Source organism: Cryptomeria japonica, chromosome 9 (assembly GCF_030272615.1).
Source record: "Cryptomeria japonica chromosome 9, Sugi_1.0, whole genome shotgun sequence".
In the NCBI taxonomy this organism is placed as follows: Eukaryota; Viridiplantae; Streptophyta; class Pinopsida; order Cupressales; family Cupressaceae; genus Cryptomeria; species Cryptomeria japonica.
This window is the reverse complement of record NC_081413.1, coordinates 563,899,635-563,923,228: the sequence shown is the minus strand read 5'-3', so window position 1 is coordinate 563,923,228 and position 23,594 is coordinate 563,899,635.

The following is a 23,594-nucleotide window of genomic DNA, read 5'->3' as shown; positions in this document are numbered from 1 at the left end:
ATGATAATTATGAAGAGAATGAGGATGAATGACATCATTTGTTGGGTTGGAGGAAGCACCAACATTCTCATGAAATAAGTTATCTAAATTAGGCTCCATATCCTTATTAATTGAACCTTGAGAAACCTTATTTATACAACTTATTCTCTCGAGAATACTGTAGGTAGGGCTAATAGTAACAAAAATCCTACACAAAGGAGAGAAATTTCAATGCACAAATTAAAAATTGTGACTAAACAATGCAATTTTTTGTAAAAGTGATTGATTGACCAATTAATTAAGAAATTTGAATTGTGAATTTGAAAGATAATTTCCTCTAAATCATAATATAACATATCATAAAGATCAAATCCAAAAATAGACTTGAAAAATTATGCAACCCACAAGATAATTTTAGAATTATAAACTAGGGTTTTTGTGAATTTCACCTCAAAATATATATAATTCAATTGAAAATAAAACTTATAAATACAAATTTGAATTTAAAAATGCATAAACAATCAGATTTGAGATCACAGATTAGAAATTAAGATGCAAGAAGTTGGTTTCACCAAAATGAAATGGATGTAAAATTAGGGTTATGGTTAAATTAAGACAATAAAACAGCTAAATGACCTTTAAATTAACCATTACATTAGGGAGGAGAGGAATCTAACAGATGTAGCCTTGAAAGAGCAAGATTCTAATCAAATTCTAGGCTCCTTTTGATAAGTCTTTCTCCTCCTTAAATTCAATTGATTTGATTGATGAAGATTAGGGCAAAATAGGTGATAATTGAAGTATTCTAATAAAAACAGTAAGCTACAAATGTCACATAGAGCCACTAACCTAGATCTGGGCAAAATAAGTTGTCTAGAATATGCTCATAGAAGTTCAATCTGATTTTTCGTGACCACGTACTAGTATCAATTCGCCATGGTCCTCTAAATTTTTTGTCACCAAAAGATTAACCTTTTTGTCAATGTGAGGCTTGTCGATCCTCTCGAGCACAACTCTATACCTTTTCCTACACATAAAGAGAAAGGAAAAATTATTGAGAATAGGGGTTTGCCTTAGTTCCAACCCTGGTTTTATAAATAACCATGAAATTGAATTGATAAATGTAATGAAAGACTGCAATAAAATACTTTCCTTTCGAGGGAAAGGCTGAAAATTGTTGAAACACTAATGATATACCTCAATTAATTTTTGTTTGTCTCCACAAAGGAATCAAGGTTTCATGTAGGTTGTATTCATGAAACATAGATCACGAGTGCCATCTCTGATGCTTGAACCTTGACTTCTATTATGCTCCAATGCTTGATGAGAGATTGATTGCTTGTTCACTTGAATTTAGGATCTCAAATTTTATTTCTTGAGTTGATTAGGAATTGAATTAGGGTTAAAATGAGTGGTAGACATATTCTTATATTTGCTTGTTGAAAATCAAACTAAATTTTTGTAACAAATTGACATAGGGCTAGTTTTCCCACTAAACAAAGATAACCATTAGAGGGGGCCAAATTGGGGCCAATTTAGGAGGTCCATGCTGTATACATTGTGGTATTGATTTAGGAATAGGGTGTGGTACATCTTGGGACCAGAGCATGGTATGTCCTAAACCTAGAAATCGGGAATCCAAACTGGGGGCTAAGTTGGAAAATTGATAAAAATCTGAAGTAGATGGGTGGTGTGAGTAGAATCAACATTGCAATTACGCCTTTAAGGATGGAATGACAAAGTGAGGCCTAAGTAAGGAAAAAATTATAGGCGAGTACAAATTAGGATGCTACAAATACAAACCCTGTGTAGTTGGCATTGTAATTGCGCAATTGAAATAAGGTCACTTGGGAGACATAATTGGCCAATCAACAAGCCCTGAAAATGAAAACAAGTGAAGAACCACTTGAGAGGGTCCTGTTAATCATTTAGGAAACTCTTCAATTGGCTCCCAAGACAACAAAAATCAGCCCTTAAAAAACTCAATTTAGAGAGAGCTTACCAACTAAAAATGACAAATGCATAACCAAAAATCAAGATCAATTTTAAATATCAATGGAAGACATCAAATACATAATTTCATACTATCAAAATTAAAGAAATAACATTTATTTGCAAGAGGAACATAAACCTTAAGACAATCCATCAAAAGGTAAAGAGAAGGAGAATGCAATCAATGCTATTTTTCACACATACATGACCAACAATAAATAAAACTTCAAATTACAATAAAATATACTAAAAAAATCCTTACTTTCCAAATTAAAATCTGAACTTTGGGTTCTATAGATACAACAAAAAATGTAGGAGAAAGAAGGAGAAACAATGCACGAAAGCAATCCCACACAACTAGGAGTTTCCAATCATCAACAAGTGAAGAACAAAAGCAAATAATTCAACAAATTCTTCAATCAATCACCCAAAGAAATCTCCAAAAGATTCCCTTTCAAACTCGCACAAAAATCAATGGAAAATTCTTCCAAAACCCTCTCCCAACATGTCTAATCAATCTCTCCCAAATAATATAGCAAAAATAACCAGCATTGAACAACCTCCTTCCCTCCAAAACCCCAAGATTAACTAATAAAATTCCCTTACAAAAGACATATATGGGAATACAAGCCAAGCCAACCCACCAATTACAGCGTACTAAATAACACATAAAATAAAACTTAAACTCACAAATGGACAACCAATTCCCACCAATTAAAAATAACATATAGTTATCAATTACCAATGTATAAAATTCATCTTACTCAAAACATATTTAATCAAGTGAAAACATTGATAATAATTTACACCACTGATAAGTTGAGACTTTGTCATGTTTTATCCTCATAACTCTTGAGTTTTTGACATCTTTTGGTTTGCATAGTAGTAGTGATGTATTGGAAATTGACTATATGTATTCCATATGTTAAGCCTGAACTTATTAAATCATGTTTAATCTTTGTCAGTCTATTCCTGTAGCCATGCCATTTATTCCAGCAGCCATGTGATTTGTTCCTGTTGCCATGCAGATTATTTAGAGTAATATCATATGTGAAATAATAGATGTGTTAATTAAATAAAATGTGTATGTATGTCCTTGTATGTCATCTCTGTTGTAGTGCAGGTAATAAGTGATGTCGCGGTGGATGTTCGCCTATCATGCCTAATGAAGGGAAGGATACGTAAGAGATAACTGAAGATCAAACTGTAGAGGACTTGAGCAAGCGCAAGGTACGACATAAGCAGAGAAGTCAAGCGACACTACCAATGTCTAACTTCAGTGGGCATTGAATTTGCAAATACCACCATGACATGCAAAGACTATGGTTTGGTTTAGATCCATGTTTCCTGCAGCATAGCTCTAGTTATCTTCTTTATCGGTCAATCATCCGCCTCTTCTTCTGGGCATGATTTGTGTGGTCTATTGTAGTTGATTTATTTTTAATAATATGCTCTTCTTCTTCTCAAAGGTTAGACAGAAGAGGAAAGAATTGAGCAGAGGATTTTTTGATAATCATTCTTGAGTTTTCCTTTAAACTATGTAATCACTTTCAAAAAGCAATGAATAAAGTTATGTTATTCTGATCTGTTAAGAGTAGTTTTCGGGAAGCCTGGTATCACTCATCCAAGGGAGCCCACTTGGTGAGTGATCTTGTGTGTTCGTTAAAATTAGTTTTCTTTCCTTAACCACAGTATAAGTTCTCGCTTTGACTGTTCCTGCCGCCACTGGAAACAGATCCAGTAACTGTTCCTGCAGCCAAGCCAGAACAGAGTAAATTTTGTTTATCCATATTGAATTCTTCCAGCTTTACTTTTATGAATTTATGTAGAAGTTTTCCTATAGACTTTCCATAGTTTTCATTCTTGTTTACCTTTTCCGCATAATGTTAGTTGCTGCAGTAATGCAGAATAGCTATTGCAGGAACTTAGTGCATATACAGTGCAAACCCATTTCAAGTATTACATCTCTGGGTTGACAATCAAATGAGCACTAGCCATGGAAATAGTGACTTTACCAAATGAATGTCCAAACTTCAGGTTGAGACTTCAATTAGAGTTATTATTCTTAATATTGGGGTGAACATTTTTGGCGTCGTTGCCAGGGATAGTGTCAAACTAAGAACCTGCTATGGTTATTATCTTTTCAGTTTTCAGTTAATTTTTTTTTTTTGGTATACCTGATTGTTCAAAAAATTTCATGAATATGCATGCATAGACGAAGGAGAGATGTTCGAGGTAGATTTCTACCCACTCATCCTAATCATGCAAAAGATAATTTTCCAGATATAAATCCTTTTGCTAAACCTTACCAAACCCCAAAGAATTTGAACCACCCTATATCTGAATTTCCAGAAGGTAGTCTTCAGTTCCTCTTTAGACTTCAAGAAGAAGAATTTCCTATAGTAACAACCCCCACAAGTCCAATGCAAGGGAACCCACCTCCTGGTGGAAATAACCCACCACCACCACCAGACCCAACGTTTGAGTTCTCCATATCTAATCAGCATGATAATGCTAATCTCAAGAACATTCCAGCATCTTCCCTCCCTAGATTCTATGGATTGGTGACAAAGGATCCAGACACATTTCTGTTCGAGTTTGATGTTCTCTGTAGGAGTTTTGACTATACTACAGATGCCCATAGACTCAAAAATTTTCTTGCCACCTTGAAGGAGTCATCCTTGAGATAGTTTATGAGCTTGGGTAGTAGCACAATCAATACATGGGATGAGATGAAACAGTTATTTCTTGCAAAATACAAAGATTATTATAGAGGCACAGATCGTCATGGGGATGATATCTTTAGAATAACACATAAAGAAGATAAGAGTCTTGAATATTATCTGGAAAGGTTCCTGTTTAGTGTCAAAAAGTCCAAACATAGTACTCTGAATGAAGATTCCCTCAAGTTGATATTTTTGAGGGGAATCAGTGATGAATGTACTGATTCTTTGGATCTTATGGGAGGAGGTGACATTACACAGTCCACTTGGGCTGAAATAGGACAAATTTGTAAGAAGTATTGCAGATTTGCTTCTAAGAAGAACAGGCGTTCCAAGCCAGGAGCACCATCATCAACATCTGGTACTGGAGTTTCTAGATTGGAACTTAGCCATTTATTGAAGGACTTTAAGGAGGACATTATAAACAATATGGCTACCCAATTGGATACACTTGAAACTAAGAAGAATCATGAAGAAGCTAATGCATTTCTTGCAGAATTTTGCCCTCATTGTAGACAATGAAATAAGCTTTACATATATAAAATGGTTGCAAATGTGGAGGTTCTTGACTTCAAGCCAAAACAAGGTGAGGACGAGCAAGTCTTCTATGTTTCTCAAAGAAGGCCAAATTTCCAAAGACAAGGTATGCCTCCGAATCCACTTTCTTTTTCTAGTTATAGTGGAAATTCCTATGCACCAAATGACCAATGGCAACCACCATATGCTCAAAATTTTGGTAATTATCAAAACTGGTATGGTTCTCAAGGCCAAGGGCAACATTTTGGTAATCAAATGCCATAGTGGCAGCAACCACAAAGGAACTGGTACCCACCTCAGGGCCAAGGAAGCCAGTTTCAAGGGAATTGGCAACCTACTTCAATGGAGGGGGAGTCAGCCATGGAACGCCCAATCTTCTAGTTATCAGCAACCTATTCAGTAGCCACAACCTCCTGCACTAATGCCTCCTCCTGCAGCCATTGTTATACCACCTAAACCAATGCAGTTGCCTACTCAACCGTTGCCAAATCCTAATATTAAGTCTCAGCAACAACAACAAGCTTATTCAACTAATCTTAATCATACCTAGCATATTCTCTATCTCTAAGTGATATTCACCTCCGATCTGGGATAACTCTACCTAATCCCTCTCATCCAGTTATCACTGAGGTACAAGAAGAATAAGAAATCTCTAATGCAACAGATACAATACCTCAGAACCAGATATTGCCACCATTTCCCCAAAGATTGCAAGAAAAGGAAGTTCCCACAGAACAAGAGCAAGGCTTTGATATTATAGATCAACTGAAGCATATTTGTGTTAAAATTCCATTGTTGTAAGCAATAAAAGATGTTCCCATATATGGTAAGGCAGTGAGAGAAGCATGTCTAAAAAAACCTGGCAGGAAGAAGAAGGATCCACAAACAGTGCATGTTATGGGTCAACTGGCAGATATTGTTGTAAGTATAGTCATTAATGGCAGTCAGATAAGAAATGTTTTGATTGATTTAGGGGCAACCATTAATGTGATGACAAGGGAAGTAATGAAATAACTTGGAATCAATAGTTTAAGGCCTACACCCATAGTTCTACAGCTTGCTAATAGCTCTACAGTGAGACCTGATGGTATCATTGAGGATGTAGTGGTTATTTTGGATTCCTGGGAATACCCTGCAACCTTTATGATTCTATCTCCAAAAGCAACATTGGGAGGATATCCAGTGATTTTGGGAAGACCTTGGCTTGCCACATCTGATGCATATATTGGATGTAGATCAAGGAATATGACTATTTCAGACGGGAATTCTACAAAAACATTAGCCTTGTATTCTCCTGCACAACCCCAGCTTGATCAACAACAAGCCATTTGGCCTATTTTGGGAGAAGAATCTGAGGGAGTTGACTCTATTAATCACCTTATGAAGATTAATCGAGGGTCATTCATGCAATTACATGACAAAGAATCAATTCTTTATAAAATTCTGATAAATGAGTTAATAGAAGAACATAAATTGCAGGAGTTGGTTCTGAATATTGCAGGTTTGGACTTTCCTACAACCACTGATATATTGCACACTCTATTTCAGTAGGAAGTATCTTCTTCTCATTTTTTTGATATGAACTAGATTGATCTTACTATCAAGATAGAAGTTGATTTGAATAAATGTTTGAATATCAATAGAGATCTTTCAGATACTCAAAAAGAGGTCATTGTGGACTTGTTGAAATATCATAAAAATGATTTTGCATGGGATTACAAGGATATGCATGGGATAGATCCAATAGTTTGCACCCATCGTATCTATATAAAAGAAGTGTTGCCCACTCAGACAGCCTCAAAGAAGAATCAATCATGCCTTAAAAGAGATAGTTAAAGAAGAATTGCAAAAGTTGTTAAAGGTTGGGTCTATCTATCCTATCTCTGATAGCCAATGGGTATCACCTTTGGTCATAGTCCCTAAGAAAGGAGGAAAATGGAGGGTATGTGTTGATTATAGATCCCTGAACTTAGCAACAAGAAAAGATCATTTTCCATTACCATTTGTGGATCAGGTATTGGATTCCTTGGCTGGTAAAAGATACTTTTAATTCCTTGATGGATTCAATGGTTACAATCAGATTCAGATAGCCTGAGAGGATCAAGAGAAGACAACATTTACTTGTCCTTGGGGCACATATGCATATTTTGTTCTTCCTTTTAGGTTGTGTAATGCTCCAACCACTTTTCAAAGAGCAGTGATCAGTATCTTTTCTTATATTTCTCAAGACATCATGGAAATCTATATGGATGACTTTACAACTTATGGTTTTGAATTTGAACAAGCATTGGGTAACCTGAAAAAGATTTTGCAGTGATGTGAGGACTATAGTTTGTCATTAAATAGTGAGAAATGCTTCATCATGAAGCAAGAAGGAATAGTCCTTGGTCATCATATCTCTATAAAAGGAATACGGGTGGATCCAGCAAAGGTTGAAGTCATTCAACATATCAATGCCCCTGTGAAGCAAAAATATGTAAGAAGTTTTCTTGGTCATGCCGGATACTACAGAAGGTTTATAAAAGATTTTAGTAAAATTGCAAGTCCCTTATATTCACTGCTTACCAAAGATATGGAGTTTAAATGGACCCCAACATGCAATGAAGCTTTCTTGAAGCTTAAGCATGCCTTGACTCAAGCACCAATTCTTAAAGGTCCAAATTGGTCTTTACCATTCCAAATCCATACAGATGCATCTGATTATGCAATAGGGGCAGTGTTAGGACAAAAGATTGACAAATTGGAAAATGCAATATATTATGTTAGCAAGAACTTACAGGGACCTGAGTTGAATTACACAGTCACTGAAAAGGAAATGTTAGCTGTTATATATGCACTCAACAAATTCAGGCACTATATCACGGGATATCCCATATTTGTGTATACAGATCATACTGCAATTAGATATCTCATGAATAAGCCTTCAATTACTGGTAGATTGGCTCGTTGGTTATTGTTGATGCAGGAATTTGATATCACATTTGTTGATAAACCAGGGAAGTCTAATATGGTTGCAGACTATCTTTCAAGACTTTAGTTACAAGAAGACTCTACAGTGATAGATGATGCTTTTTCAGATAAACATTTATTTCTTATACAAGCTCACACTCCCTGGTATGCTCATATTGCCAACTATTTAGCTACTGCTAAAATGCCAATTCATTTCTCTCCTAAAGAAAAAAGGTTGCTAGTTGAAAAAAGTTTTAACTTCTCATGGATTGTTGATTGTTTGTTTTATACTGGACCTGACCAAGTCCCGAGAAGATGTGTCAAAGAAGATGAAACATAAGATATCCTGCATGCATGTCATGATGAGCCATGTGGAGGACATTTTGCTACCAAAAGAACATCACTGAAAATACTAAATACAGGGTACTATTGGCCCACATTACACAAGGATGCAACACACTATGCACGAAAATGTGACAAATCTGATGAGATGCCATTATATCCACAAATATCAGTTGCACCATTTGATAAGTGGGGATTAGATTTTGTTGGCCCAATTGATCCACCTTCTAATGACAAATCCTATATTTTGGTATGTACAGACTATGTAACAAAAATGGGTGGAAGCTCATGCCATGACACATGCAAGAGATAATAAGGTGGTTGAGTTTCTTTATGAAGAGATATTTACAAGATATGGAGTACCAAGGGAGATTGGCTCAGACCAGGGACCTCAATTTACTTAAACATTGATAGCAACTTTGGTCAATGAATACAATATAAGGCATATAAAATCTACTCCATATCATCCACAAGCTATAGGACAGGTAGAAGTTACAAATAGGGAGTTTGAGGTTATTCTTACCAAGACAATATTTGTTCATAAAAAAGACTAGTCTCATAGGCTTTCAGAAGCAATTTGGGCATACAAAACAACTTGGAAAACACCAATTGGTTTTACACCTTTTGAGATGGTTTATGGAAAAGAAGCAATGATGCCTATTGAATATGAGCATAAAACTCTGAGGACAACTTTGCAATTAAATATGACATTATCTAAAGCATAGAAAGAACGTATTCAACACTTGAATGTTCTGGATGAATGGAGGAAAATAGTTGTTCAACAAATAGAATTGATCCAAAATCAGAGAGCAAAGTGGCATGATAAATATATCAAAGAAAAGAAGTTCAAAGCTGGTGACTGGGCACTACTGTATGATTCCAGATATAAAGATGCTACGGGGAATCTGCAAACCAGGTGGTTGGGTCCATATGAGATAGAAGAAGTTTTCAGTAATGGAGTTGTTCATTTGACCACAATTGATCCTGTTCGGTTTAAGATTTTGGTGAATGGTCACCGACTGCGTTTGTATTATAAGCCAGCCACTAAAGAGGAGTTCCTGCAGCAATTTGACCAAAAGGATGAAACAAAGGTTCCTGCAACAACTAGCAAGGTTCCTGCAACAATTGACAAGGATCCTGCACCAACTGATCAACTTCCTGCCACAATTGAGCAAAGTAATAAAGGTAAAGTTCCTGCATCCACTGCAGTGAACATGCTTGCCACTTCACAATAAATATTTCCATATCTTATGGGAATATTCTTCTCCGTAAATAAAATTTCATCCATGTCATTCCATCCCACTTTCTTATTTGTCATTTTATTTCATTTCGCCGTCATTTTCATACAACTGCAGGTATGTACATATTGCGTTTTGTTTTAATTATGCATTTATTATTTCAGTATGATTATGTCTTTTAAATCCGCTACACTCCTCGAAATCTCGTCAGCTTGTGTGGACACGTGCTAGGTTAAGTTGGGGGGGTGATTTATCGTTTGGTTTCCATAGTTATTGATTATCCATCCTTTTTGGTACTTAGAATTGATTTCTTGCCATCATTGTTTAACAAGTTATTATTTCACACAAGGAAATAATAAATTCTGTCGTCGAAATTGAGATATGTATGGAATTTTCAATTTAGCTAGTCTATTGGATATTTTGGTCCTCTGTTTCTCAACTACAGAGTGTTCAATACTAGTAGAGTAAGAGATGGTTGGTGATCCAATCTGCCATGAGCCAACAGTTCATGAGGTGTTGCTGCAGGATGCTCTTTGTGAGCATTATTTTAGACACCATGGCTGGCTGGATTACTTCTTGAAAATCAAAGATTATAGCAAAGAAATTGGTGCATAATTTATGCATTCCTTCAATGAAGGAGAAGCTACGGTTAAAGGCTTAAGGGTTATTGCTATGGAGCAGCGAATAGCAGAAGTAACAAGGTTGCCGCAAGAAGGGGAACTATTTCAAGAATCAAAAGACGCAAGGAGCGCTAGGGCAGAGTTCACAATTCCCACAGATGGACCTCTAATGGTGGACAAGCAAGGAAATAGAAGGGTTTCCCTGCCAACAGAGTGGCCTCAGGTAGCTTTGTATGTCATGAAATACATTACTTGCGAAGGGAGATATTCAAATCTACATTCACCACATTTTAAATTACTTAGTCATTTACGACATGGCCAGAGGGTGAATGTCCCTAATTTTCTATACCACCTCATTTCTACAAGCGCTAAGGAGACACAGAAAAATGGAAATCATTCTGTTAGCCATCATGGATTGGTTAAACTGCTTGTAGAACGTTCCCTTAGAGATGTTTCACAGATGGAATGGGGAGTATTTGAGGATATGCTGCAGTTAAGGGTTGAAGATGCCCCTATTGAAGATGCTCCTATTGCAGAGAATCTGCCGGTTGAAGAAGAAAATGTTGCAGAACCCTCTTCCCCCGTAGTTACTGCAAATGATGATTTGCTTGTTGGTTAAGGAGCTGCGGTTATTGTGGAGGAAGAGATGGTTGAAACAAATGTGGAATAAACCTCTACTTCTGTTCAAAGGGAGTCACCAATTTCTAGGAGAAAAGGGAAGGAGTTGGAAAGGAATGAAACAGATGAAGAACCCATGGCCCAGCCGTAGGCAACTCAAATTTCTCCTGTAGCCAAGAGGCATAGGACAAAAAGAAAAACCCCTGCAGCAACTGAAGCAACTCTTGCAACAATTGAAACCTTTCTTGTAGCCACTCCAAAAGTTTATGTGAGAAGAACACAGAGTAGGACACAAAAGGCTCATCTTGCAGGTGATCCGGTAGAGGTTATTGCGGTGGAAACATCAGAAGAAGGAAACCCTGCAGATAATGAAATGCAAGAAGAAGGAAGCCCTGCAGATGTTGAACTCTAGGTAGAGGTTGATGAGGATAGACTGTCAAATCTTGCTTTTGTGGCACAACAAATTGAAGAAACTGTTGGAGATATTTGACAGCAGCCTGAAGAGACTGTTGGAGACACTTTACAACAGTTTGAGGAAAATGTTGGAGAGATGCTAGCACAGATTGAGGAATTTATTGAGGAGATCCCACGGCCTAAGGTAACACCTATTAGACCTCCTTCATCCCTAAGCAATTTATCTATTGCTTTAACATTTTATAGACAATGGGGAATAGAGAGGGCTAGGTTGCAAGGGATTATTGATAAACAACAAAAAGAAATTGAAAAGAGGGATAACAGGATTGAGGAATTAGAGGCTAAGGTGGAAACAATTGCTGGTATGGTCCCCGAGTTGATGCAATGCAGGGCACCTCCAAGGGTTTATGTTGTGCATTTGAAGGAGCGGTATTTGAATTTCAAATTAAACCGCATTATTAGGGACCTTAGCCCCTCCTTAGAAACACCTGAAGAATTCTTTTATGCTTACCAAACCTCTCCACCAGTTGTGAAGAATTTTCTATGTGAATTTTATTTACATAACTATGTTGTACCCTCAGACAGTGAGTGGAACCCTTTATTTTATATTGGGGATATCCATATCAAAGCTTTAATGTCATGGATCCAAAATGAACTCAACATGGGGGCACACACCAGAGCATATAAAAATTTAGAGTTTGACTGTCCATTGCCATTAAGGAAAGAATCAAAAGAACCAAGAGTTCTTTATTATGAGTGGCAGAAATTACTGGTAAGGGATGATGTTAGAAAACTAGTGCTTCCAATGAGAGAAGAAATCTATCAAGCATATGAGCATTTAGTTCAGACTGACATGGCAACTGCAATAGAACGGTTAACTCAGTGCTGGAACAACTTACCAGAATAGTTAAAGCAGGGAGAACCTTATTCACTGTAGAATTTTCGAGCAGCTATTCAAAGAGCCCCCAGATATATATAGCTAGGCAGAGAGAAAACCAACAATTGGCTACCACTGATCTTTCAGCCTCCTATTCTCATGTGGCCACTATTGGGATGTCAGCCTACAGATCAGAACTATGATGCAGTCACAGAAGAGTCAGCCAGATGGTCCAAGCTGGAAAAAATGAAGGGATTATATTGGAATTTGGCTTTAGGAGGGACAGGTCAAGGCACCATTGGTGATTTGAGAGTTAGTGCAAGAGTTAGAAATTTCCCTTTTGTTGTAGGATTAGCAAGCTCTTAAAGTTGGGGGCATGATAAGTTGAGACTTTGTCATGTTTTTATCCTCAGAACTCTTGAGTTTTTGACATCTTTTTTGTTTGCATAGTAGTAGTGATGTATTGGAAATTGACTATACGTATTCCATATGTTAAGCCTAAACTTATTAAATCATGTTTAATCTTTGCCAGTCTATTCTTGCAGCCATGTGATTTGTTCTTGTTGCCATGCAGATTATTTAGAGTAATATCATATGTGAATTAATAGATGTGTTAATTAAATAAAATGCGTATGTATGTCCTTGTATGTCATCTCTGTTGGAGTGCAGTTAATAAATGATATCGCGGTGGATGTTCGCCTATCGCACCTGATGAAGGGAAGGATACGTAAGAGATAACTGAAGATCAAATTGTAGAGGACTTGAGCAAGCGCAAGGTACGGCATAAGCGGAGCAGTCAAGCGACACTACCAATGTCTAACTTCAATGGGCATTGAATTTGCAAATACCACTATGACATGCAAAGACTATTGTTCAGTTTAGATCCACGTTTCCTATAACATAGCTCCAATTATCTTCTTATCGGTCAATCATCTACCTCTTCTTCTGAGCGTGATTTGTGTGGTCTATTGTAGTTGATTTCTTTTTAATAATAAGCTCTTCTTCTTCTCAGATGTTAGACAAAAGAGGAAAGAATTGAGCAGAGGATTTTTTTATAAGTAGTCTTGTGTTTTTCTTCAAACTATGTAATCACTTTCAGAAAGAAATGAATAAAGTTATGTTATTCTAATCTGTTAAGAGTAGTTTTCGAGAAGCTTGGTATCACTCATCCAAGGGGGCCCACTTGGTGAGTGATCCCATGTGTTCGTTAAAATTAGTTTTCTTTCCTTAGCCGCAGTAGAAGTTCTCGCTTTGACTGTTCTTGCAGCCACTGGAAACAGATCCACTGACGGTTCCTGCAGCCAAGCCAGAACAGAGTAATTTCTGTTTATCCATATTGAATTTTTCCAGCATTGCTTTTATGAATTTATGCAGAAGTTTTCCTGTAGCCTTTCCATAGTTTCCATTCTTGTTTACCTTTTCCACATAATGTTAGTTGCTGCAGTAATGGAAAATAACTGTTGCAGGAACTTAGTGCATATATAGTGCAGACCCATTTCAAGTATTACGTCCCTGGGTTGACAATCAAATGAGCACTAGCCATGGAAATAGTGACTTTACCAAATGAATGTCCAAACTTCAGGTTGAGACTTCAATTAGAGTTATTATTCTTATTGTTTTGGGGTGAACAACCACCACCTCAAAAATTTAACACATATTATGTGCTGATAAGTCACAATATGATATTAAATATTATAATATTATAAGCCATTTATATCACATTATAATTTAATATTGAGAAAATTAATAGTAATAATAATAACAATAATAATAATCATAAATACTCACACCATAATGATATTACCAACTCATATATATTAAAATAAATACAACACATGAAAACACATGACATAGCCAAGACAAAGAACCTCATTATCCATGTAACCAAGACAATTGACTTAGGGATATGAATGTTGCCTTTATGGCAATTCAAACACGTAAATTCAAGACCAAAGATGATTGCCCTAATGCAGAAAAACAATTAGGGCTAAGTCAACTTGGGCCTTTATGCTATCTCCATTACCGCCATTGAGGATTGTTAGGCCCACTCAGACATGTGAAGCCATATGGAGTTGATGCCTGGTACCAACATCAAAACAAAACACATGCACATATACACATCCATATATATGCATCTAACAAATAGCATTAGTCACCATAATAATTCCTCATATAAAATCATCTAAAACATATTTTAGTACATAAAAAATCCATCATAAACATAATACATCATCTCACATATATCCATTAAGAACTCATAAGCATCAAACCCTAATATTATCATTGTATACTTATCATATCAAAATCATTAAGAAATCATAACTATAATGATTAACCCTAGTACCACCAATAGGTCTTTCTATATAAATCATTATAACATAATCATGTCCTAAAACATTATCATTAAGCCTAAACAACCATCAATATCAAGAAAACAAACCAATGATGGTCCAAACTCAGATCATACGACTCTAGTTGTCACAAGTGTGGTAATTAAGTCTAAGAAAGTTTTGATCAACAAATATAGGCAGATTCAATAAGCAAACCTTTTGGAATAGCAATAAGGCATTATGTTTAGAAGGCATTTACCAATGGTGGATGCCACGAACAACAAGAAGACCCATACTCTTATTCTTTTTATCTCATAATGGGGTATGATCATAGATTAGGATGCAGTCATGAAGCAAATATGAAGCCATACATCCAGAAGGCACCATAGAGCCCAAAGAAGACAACACTCATGTAATGGCACAAGCTATATATAGTCCCATGAAGCAACATACTAGTTTAGAGTGCAAAGAGAAGTGATTCTAATGATGGTTACAATATTTCTTTCTATGGATATGTCACAATAATATTTGAACAACCACGAAAGGGCATATCCATGTAAGCAATTATGAAAGAAGAAAGGTTTGATACAAAAAGTAGTGGCCAAAGGAAAAAGTGTAGCTCTAAAACATAGCAATTATACCATGGATTATGTGAACATCTTCAAAGCATCAAAGAAACAAAAATAATGCAGTCCAAAATCCATGGAAGCTTAATATCAGATCCAAAGATCTATCACAGTTTGAAGCATGGCCAATATAGGACAGCCCTAGAAAAGTATGGTTATCATATATAATGCAGTGTATACAGTCCTTAGGAAGAATTATCCATTAGTCTGCAAAATATAATTTCAATGTAATGTCTCATCACTCTATCTTCACATCATTTGTAACTTCATGAAGGAGCCATTATATCAAATCTGGGACATTAGATCAACAAGTCAAGAAGTGTTGTCATGGTCATCAAAGGGTCTCAAATAAGACAACCCATAGCATGAATGGAATGAAAGTGAAAAGGCCCAAAGATCAAGAGCATTGAGCTAGGGGTTTTGACAAAGAACACGGTGAAAGGTAAGATAGTGAGCTATAACAACAAGATAAGAATAAAGGCATTACATAAAGGAAGGAACAATAGAAAACCTTGGGAATGATAAGTGATAAGAATAGCCATAGTAGGGTAGCTCTTGTAGTTTAGGAAGATGCACAATTTTGTGGTTTTCAAATATGTGCTTCTGTATTGATGTCAAAAGGGGAGAGAATCATGTGAAAAACTGTCATATGCTTGATCTTAGGGGGAGATTGTTGATTGTTGAGAGTTATTCTTTTCTTTGTCATTGATTGTTTTTCATGTCATATGTTGCCAGCAATGCCAAAAAGGGATATTCTTGGGATAATGTGCAATTATGTGTTTGAGTGATGTGTTTTCTAAGTATGTGGTAGAGAACAAAAATAAATAGTGACCATGAATGGTAAAAGAATAGACTCACAATCATGTGACATATATTCATCACAGACAGACTTGTAGAAAGCCAAATGGACATCTATAATCAAGCATTACGGACAATATAGGAATCATGTTTTAGTTTAGCTAAAACACAATTACTTTCATAGTAACAAAGGCCAACAAAGAAAGACAACAGTCAAGAAGGTAATGAATATTTGTTGCAGTCAAAGCCTCGTGAAAGGAGCAACTTAGATTTGAGGCATAAATACAGTCCTTAGACAACACTCTCATAGCCAAAACAGTGAAAATGAGGAGTTTGCAACAAAATAAGAACTAATCAATCAACACCTGGAACCGTAAGATTGGTTATAGAGAAGTAAGGTCTCATGAGGACATCACAATGAGCCACATAAGAGAAATATTGTAATCACAAAAGCTATTATTCATAATGTTATAAGAGTAGAATGCAATCATGATTATGTAGCTTCGAAGATAGTAAGAACGATATATTGTAGTAGAGATCATAAATGAACCAAGAGGAATAATATTGTTATGAATTCCCCAGACACAATGACTCCAAATGTTAGCATAGTGTATGAAGCCATAGTAATCTTTTAAAATTCAAAAGCTTCAAGGTAGTGATGATTGCCCTTCATAGTTCTTAAAGTTGGGATACACTCAAGATAAGGAGAAAAGTCAAATAATCACAAGACATAACCAATATAGAATTGCAATCTTAAAAGTGATTTAGGACAATAAAATGCAGGGGTCACAGAAGCTAAATCATCCTTGTTCAATGACTAAACATAGACTAGGAAGACTATTCCTTCTTGAGAAGATATGCATTAGCTTCATTAGGAGCCTCCTGATTGTTGAGAACATAGGCACGTTTTGGTAACTAAGTATTCCATCCTTGACAAAGATCTTACTAAACAACGTTGCTGGGATAGTGACATTTGTCAAAAACATAGATAAAACACTATTGCTAAAAAGAAAGTGTGATAGAGAGGTAGTGACTGTCTTTGAACAAATTTGGTATAGAATGAAGTCAATTTTAAGGGGCTCAAAGATAACCTTTGTGATAGCTTTGAGAAAGATCCATACCAACATAAGTCTACTATATAAGTAATTGTTCTAAGAGATAGGAGACAATGTGACAATGCACACATGCAACTTCATAACGGTGATAGCAAGCAAATGAAGAACAATCTCTAGGTTTGTAGTAGCACCTATGATGAAAGCCCTTGTCAAACAGAGATCAATCCATGCAAAAGAGATATGACAATGATCAAGTCTAAAAGTGCAGGTCAAACAAGTATAATCACAGTTACAAAGACATAAAGATATTAGACAGAGCAACAAGGCAATAAGAACAGATAAGTTGTAGCATTGTAGAGCAAAGACAAAATTGACAGTAAATAAGAAGGCAGACACAAAGCATAAGAGAAGCCATTGACAACAATAAAGGCATTATCGATCAAAGATATATGAGTTTGTGGTCATATTAAGAGTCAAATCAAAGACAGAGTAGTCCATGGCAGTGGTAAGAAATAAGGGTAAAAGGGCTTCAATTGAGATAGTGTTTCTAGTAGTGATGACAGTCAAGACCATCAAAAGTAAGTTGAAGACCAATTTCAGAGATCACAACCTAAAGAGAAGTAGTATAAGGTTGATAAATGTCATGATAGTCAGTTGAGGATTTTGATCTGAGAAGATCAAGGTTCAAATTCCAAATTTGAAGTGTCATTAGTTAGAGACTTGAAATAAAGGGATTTTTAGGGCAGATGTGGTAGTCATACACCCAGTTTGACACCCCACATGGGTGATACACATATCAAGGGAGGTTTGGAGAGTACAAACAAAATCTACACTTCAGTTTTAACCCATTTTTTTGTCGGATTTTCAAGCCAAAACACCCAACAACTGAATTTTTAATGCAATAGTCATTTGGTCCTAGTTTTGAGGATTTTGTTTCAGTTTGCAACCTTATTTGTAGAAGAGTCACAACCACCTCACCTACACTTGGAGTTCACACTCAGCTAGTCAAGTCAAACAACTAGAGGATGGAGTCAAAGGAAGCTAGAATTTCAAATTCAAAATTTGGAACCTTTTCTTGATATAAGTCAAACTTCTCCTTCTTTTCTCACTAGTTTTGATTCTTTTCTTTGTTGTAGCAGCAAGACATATACTTTGTAACTCATTTCTTATACAAATTTCCAGTTGATTTGTAAGCACTTTTGCAGACTTGTAATGAAAATGACTCCTATTTTCCAATAAAGAAGCTAGTTCTTTCTCCAATATCTTTGTTCTAGTGTTGTATGTGACTAATTTGATTAAATATTGTGATTTTATATTGAAATCCTTCATTTTTGTCTCATTCCTTCAATGTTTGGTTAAAAAATTGACATGTTGTAGTACAAGTCAATGAATGTGTTGTTATTTGGTGAATGAAACTGTGAAAACAACATTGTTTTCCTTTGTACAAACATCAGAAAATTGAAACCTTTCACATGAATCATTTTAGCAAAACATGTCAATCTAAGTTGTAGGATTTTTTAGTTTCAAAATTGAAATAATTGTGGGTCCAATTAGTAGATCAAGTTTTATCAATCGGTTTATCACCTCCTAGTTTAATGTTTTAGTTTGCAAGCTTCATTCTATCCCCTTTCTTAGTAAAAAATCAGTAGTTTTTAGGAGATCTAAAGGGGAGCCAACTCACAATCTGGAGGTTTATCTTCACCATGAGCAACCCACAGGCTTGTAGATGTTCCAATGTTTCACGGGATTGTTGTGCATCATGCTTAGCATCCGGGTGCAAATCCTCATGACAACAAAAAGACTTGACATTATCAATAAAGTATATGATTTTTCATGCAAGTTATTGAATGAGAACCAAAGCTCCTACCCGTTGATTCCATTATCCAAGAATTCAGCCTACTGGCTATTACAAAAATGGATAAGGAAGAATTTATAGTTTCTTCTATTAACAAATGTGTAGATTTTTTGTTGATCTTGGATAATCTAGAATCTCTTCTCAAGAAACATAAAAAAGGTTGTGTCAGCATAGGTGATTGAGTCACTTGAGTTCACACCATTGCCAGCTATGTTAATGAACTTGATGAATCACTGATGAAGGAGGTACTCCAAAAGTATGAAGAATTTCAAAAGAATAATTCTAATGAAGAAGAGATGTCCCTTGACACTTAGCAAATTTTTTTGTCATATCTTCATAGTTTGTAATTGGCTTTTTAATTTCGACATTTTACATGACAATTTGTACATGTGTAATTGCATGTAAAGAAAGTACAAGTCCTAAATCAAATTGGATTGTACTTTGAATCAATTAAATTGGTTGTAGAATCCCTAGATTTTCTCAAAGCTCTTCTCTATATAAAGAAGAGACCTTGTTGTAAATAAAGGATCTTTTGGCTAATGCATCAAAATTCTATTGGATTATAGAGCTATCAAAGACTTTGTGCTTTAAGTGAAAATCTAAAAAATTCTATCAATAAAGAAGTAGAGTTGTTTTTCAATCTTTGTCTTGGATTCACTTTATTGTATGGTGAGAGTGTTCTTATGTCATTCTTGTCATATCATCTTTAAGGAATGAATTGTGCAGTGTGAGAAATTGTTAGATTAGAGGATATAAAGATATTATAGACTTTGTGCTATAGTATTTTGTTGAGAACCATTTATCTATGATTGATAACAAAGTGGAGACTTTGTGCTACATCAGGTTATCTATTTAGACTAGTGAAAGTTGTGATATATGTGAATAACTTTGACTTATTCACATATCATAATTTAATTTCAAGAATCGGCAAGAGAGGTCGTTCTAGATTTTGGGCTAACAAAATTTTCTTAATCATTATAAATTTGTTGGTACATTTTTGAGTCATTCTTTTGTTTGGTTGAAAGTTATATTGGTTATTATTGCCTAAATTAGTATCTTGTAATTTATGATTTGTAGTTGAAGAAGGAAATCCATTCTGAAGTAAGAATATTGGATAAACACTTATTATGAAAAAAGAGAATAAAGTGATTGTAACACCCTTTGAAATAGTGTAGAAGATAGAGGTTAGATAGATACTAGTTAATGATGGGTCAACATATCATCCACCCGTGTTATTCCTTCCTTGTATTTCTTGTACTCCAAAGGGAATGTATGACTTGCCATACCTCGGTCTCCTTCAATTTCCTGAATCTACAACATGTTGCATTCAAGGTGAAACTTCTTAATCTTCTATCTGCTAGTGAAACAATCCATTCAAGGAACTCGTCTCATCTTCAGGGCAATTCTTCACATCAAGTATCCCCTCATCATTCAGTTCCATGTGTTTTCTTTCTCTATCTATCTTTGACTCTGCCTCAAATGATGCCAACTCTTCGCTCACTGCCTTATTCCTTAAGTCGATGATGTACTTCCTTTGATTGCTCTCAATCGAGATCATGTTTGACTTCCAATTGTGGTCCGCATTTATAACTGTAGACACATAAATTTCTCCATCAAAATGTCCTTGTGATAACCACAATTCCTTTATTAATTATTCAACTTGGCTATACTGATCATTTCCATCAATTGTTTAGTTATGCCTCTTAGTTGTGAATTTTAATCAAATGTACATCTCAACGTAATCACTCGCGCAATATGAATCATCTAATCTTTTTCTTGTAATCTATCAAGAGATCAATCTTCTCACAATATATTCGATCAATGTCTCGAGGGGGCATGTACCAGTTAATCATTTTTTTTTTGAAACAACACGACAGGCTGCATTGTCTTAAAGAGGGGCAGAATGTAGATAGATAAATTTCTCCATCAAAATGTCCTCATGATAACCATAATTCCTTTTTTAATTGAATGGATTTCATTATCTATTTAATTGATTCATTAATGCCCTTTTATTTAAATCATTAAATCATTCCATTTCCTTCAATTATTAAAAAATGTTTTTATCATAATTGCATTCTCGATCCATCCCTAATTTATCCCTTTCTTTTCCCATCCATTACACTCACTTGGAGAATGTGGAACAAATATTGATCCATAACTACCTCCTTTATCCCGCATTTCTCTCACAATGAATTTTCTTCATGAGGATGTTTATAAAACCATTTGCCACTCTCATTTGGCTCTCTCTCGCTTCTCGTAATCTTGAGGTCATAATGTTGTTTTGGTTTTTTGCATTTGCAAATCTTGTTCTTGCATTTTAGCTTGCATATTTGGTCATTTTGTTCATCATCTCATGGTTTCTCACATTTGATATCATATTCTTTCGTTGTTCATAGCTTTTGGTGCTTAGTGCTAAAAAATTGAGAGCATAACTATTCATTGCCAAATCTTGAAGATAGTAAGGCAATATAGTTAAAATGCTTGTTAATTTGCATATTAGTTTATTTTAGTGTTGCATTCGTTTTTTTCTTGCAAATACTCTATTGTGGATGCTGGAAATAATTTGGATCTTAATCTAATAAGATCTCGGCCATTTTTTCCTCATCTACAATTAGTCATCCCCTCTCGAGTAGTGTCATGCACCTTTTTCAACATAGTGACTACAAAGTCTAAGAGGAATTGTTGTGTCTTGATTGTCACCATTTGCGCTATCAACATTCCAAAAATTGGTTGACAAAGCTTCATGAGGAATAACTTCAACTAGGAGTAGTAGGTGTCTTGTAAGTTCCACCCACCCACTCTTAGTTTGCTCACCATCGGTGAAATTATTCTTCTCCTCTCAACTACAACTTCAACTTTTTCTTTTCATTGAACTTGGGCTTTCCCTCAATTGTCCCTTGTTTTCTGCTCTAGCATTTCTTCTCAATTGTCTTCGCCACTCGCTATAATCTCCCCTTCTTCGCCAGCATCATTCGATCAAGGTTAGTCTATCACCAGTTCCTCGTAGGCTAACAAGATGGACTAGACAACATATCTAAGTGGTTCAGGAGATATTAGGGCATTATTTTTTGGTATTAGAAAAGGTTGCTAAGTTAAATCAATATTTAGCTTATTTAAGACTCCTTGAAAGTACATATTATGATATGATTCTAGAGAGAGTATGGCATCCCATGAGAGATAAAGTGGAGCTCACTGCATTTTGTGGTTATTTGTAATATTACAAATGATATTAAAGGTGTCTTTGAAAGTCAAAATTATTAAAGTATGAAAAATGACTTTACAATAAAATCATTGGAAATAATAAAGGATGAGTTTGACTCAATGTTGATGCCACCTTATTTGGGATGATTATGTCATAAAGTGAAATATTGGACGGAGAAATAAATGTAAATAAAGTTATAAGTTGGGTACTAGAGGAAACCTTAATTAGGGCATACCTTTTGGGAGACTATTTAAAAGGAACTTGGAGTTCATTTTAAACATGTCTTGGTGAAATATTTTCTTACTTTGACTTGATGAGAGGAGCTTGTCTGAACCCTAGGGTTTGGAGTTACTTGTGGAGAAAAAAACCTCTATAGGTAAACACACTTGCAGTTGCGAGAGATCAACCCAGAGTGTGCAAGGAGATCCTATTTGCAGATATTTCATTTGGGCTTAAAAGAAATAAGTTTTGAAGGGATTTGTTGGTTGTGGTTGAGTGAGGTGTTTTCTTGCTAGGACAACCCCTTATTGGGCACATTTGGAGCAAGGCAAAGCCATTACCCTTGCTATTTGATATTGGTTATTTAAGTTTTTCACCATCAATAAAGATAGAGGCAGTTTTGTTAATATTTTTTATCAGATTTCTGAGTGAGGTGCTTGCTTGTGAGGTTGACCCCTCTTGGACAGCTTTGGAGCCTAAGGAAAGCGCTACAACTGCTATTCAATGTTGTTATTTGTCAGGTTCATCTTCTAGAGTGGAAGGGCGATTTTGATTGCTGGATTCAAGGGATTTCAGGGGTTTGTGGAGTAATTTTCTGAGTCAGATGCCTACTTGTCTAGCTGACCCCTTTCTAGACCATATTTGGAGCTAGAGAGACTATTTTAATATTGTTCAGCCTTTGGGTTGCAGGGCTCCATCATTGATAGTAGTTTATATAAGTATTTCACTATATTTTAGAGGGTTGAGGTGATTACAAAAGCAAAAATCAGAAGCAGATGAATTTGAACCAACTCTTAAAGAGGAGGGTTATTGAAAGCAAACTTCTACATCTAGAGTGCCTTGAGAAGACTTAACACTTGGAAATAGTTTGGAAGTTGAAAGGACAGATTTACAGCTGCTGCAACTCATTTATTGAGTGACGTATGTGGTTGCCACCTTTAGAATCAGATCTGCAAACAACTCTTCCAATCCATTCTTCTTCTCTTATTTTCCTTGAAAAGGGGTAATGCTTCATACCTTAACTTAGAACTATCAATGGGTATGTGCCCTTCCAGTTGTACTTGCAAACTCTAAGTTGTAAATTATACAATCACACACAATCAATGCATCAATTTCAAACTAAAATTCAGAGGCAATTCATTGTGCCCCACACCAAGGTGGGACATTTCACTCGCTTTACTCTCTCAACCAAAGGGATCTCCTTACTGATCCTTCTGTGA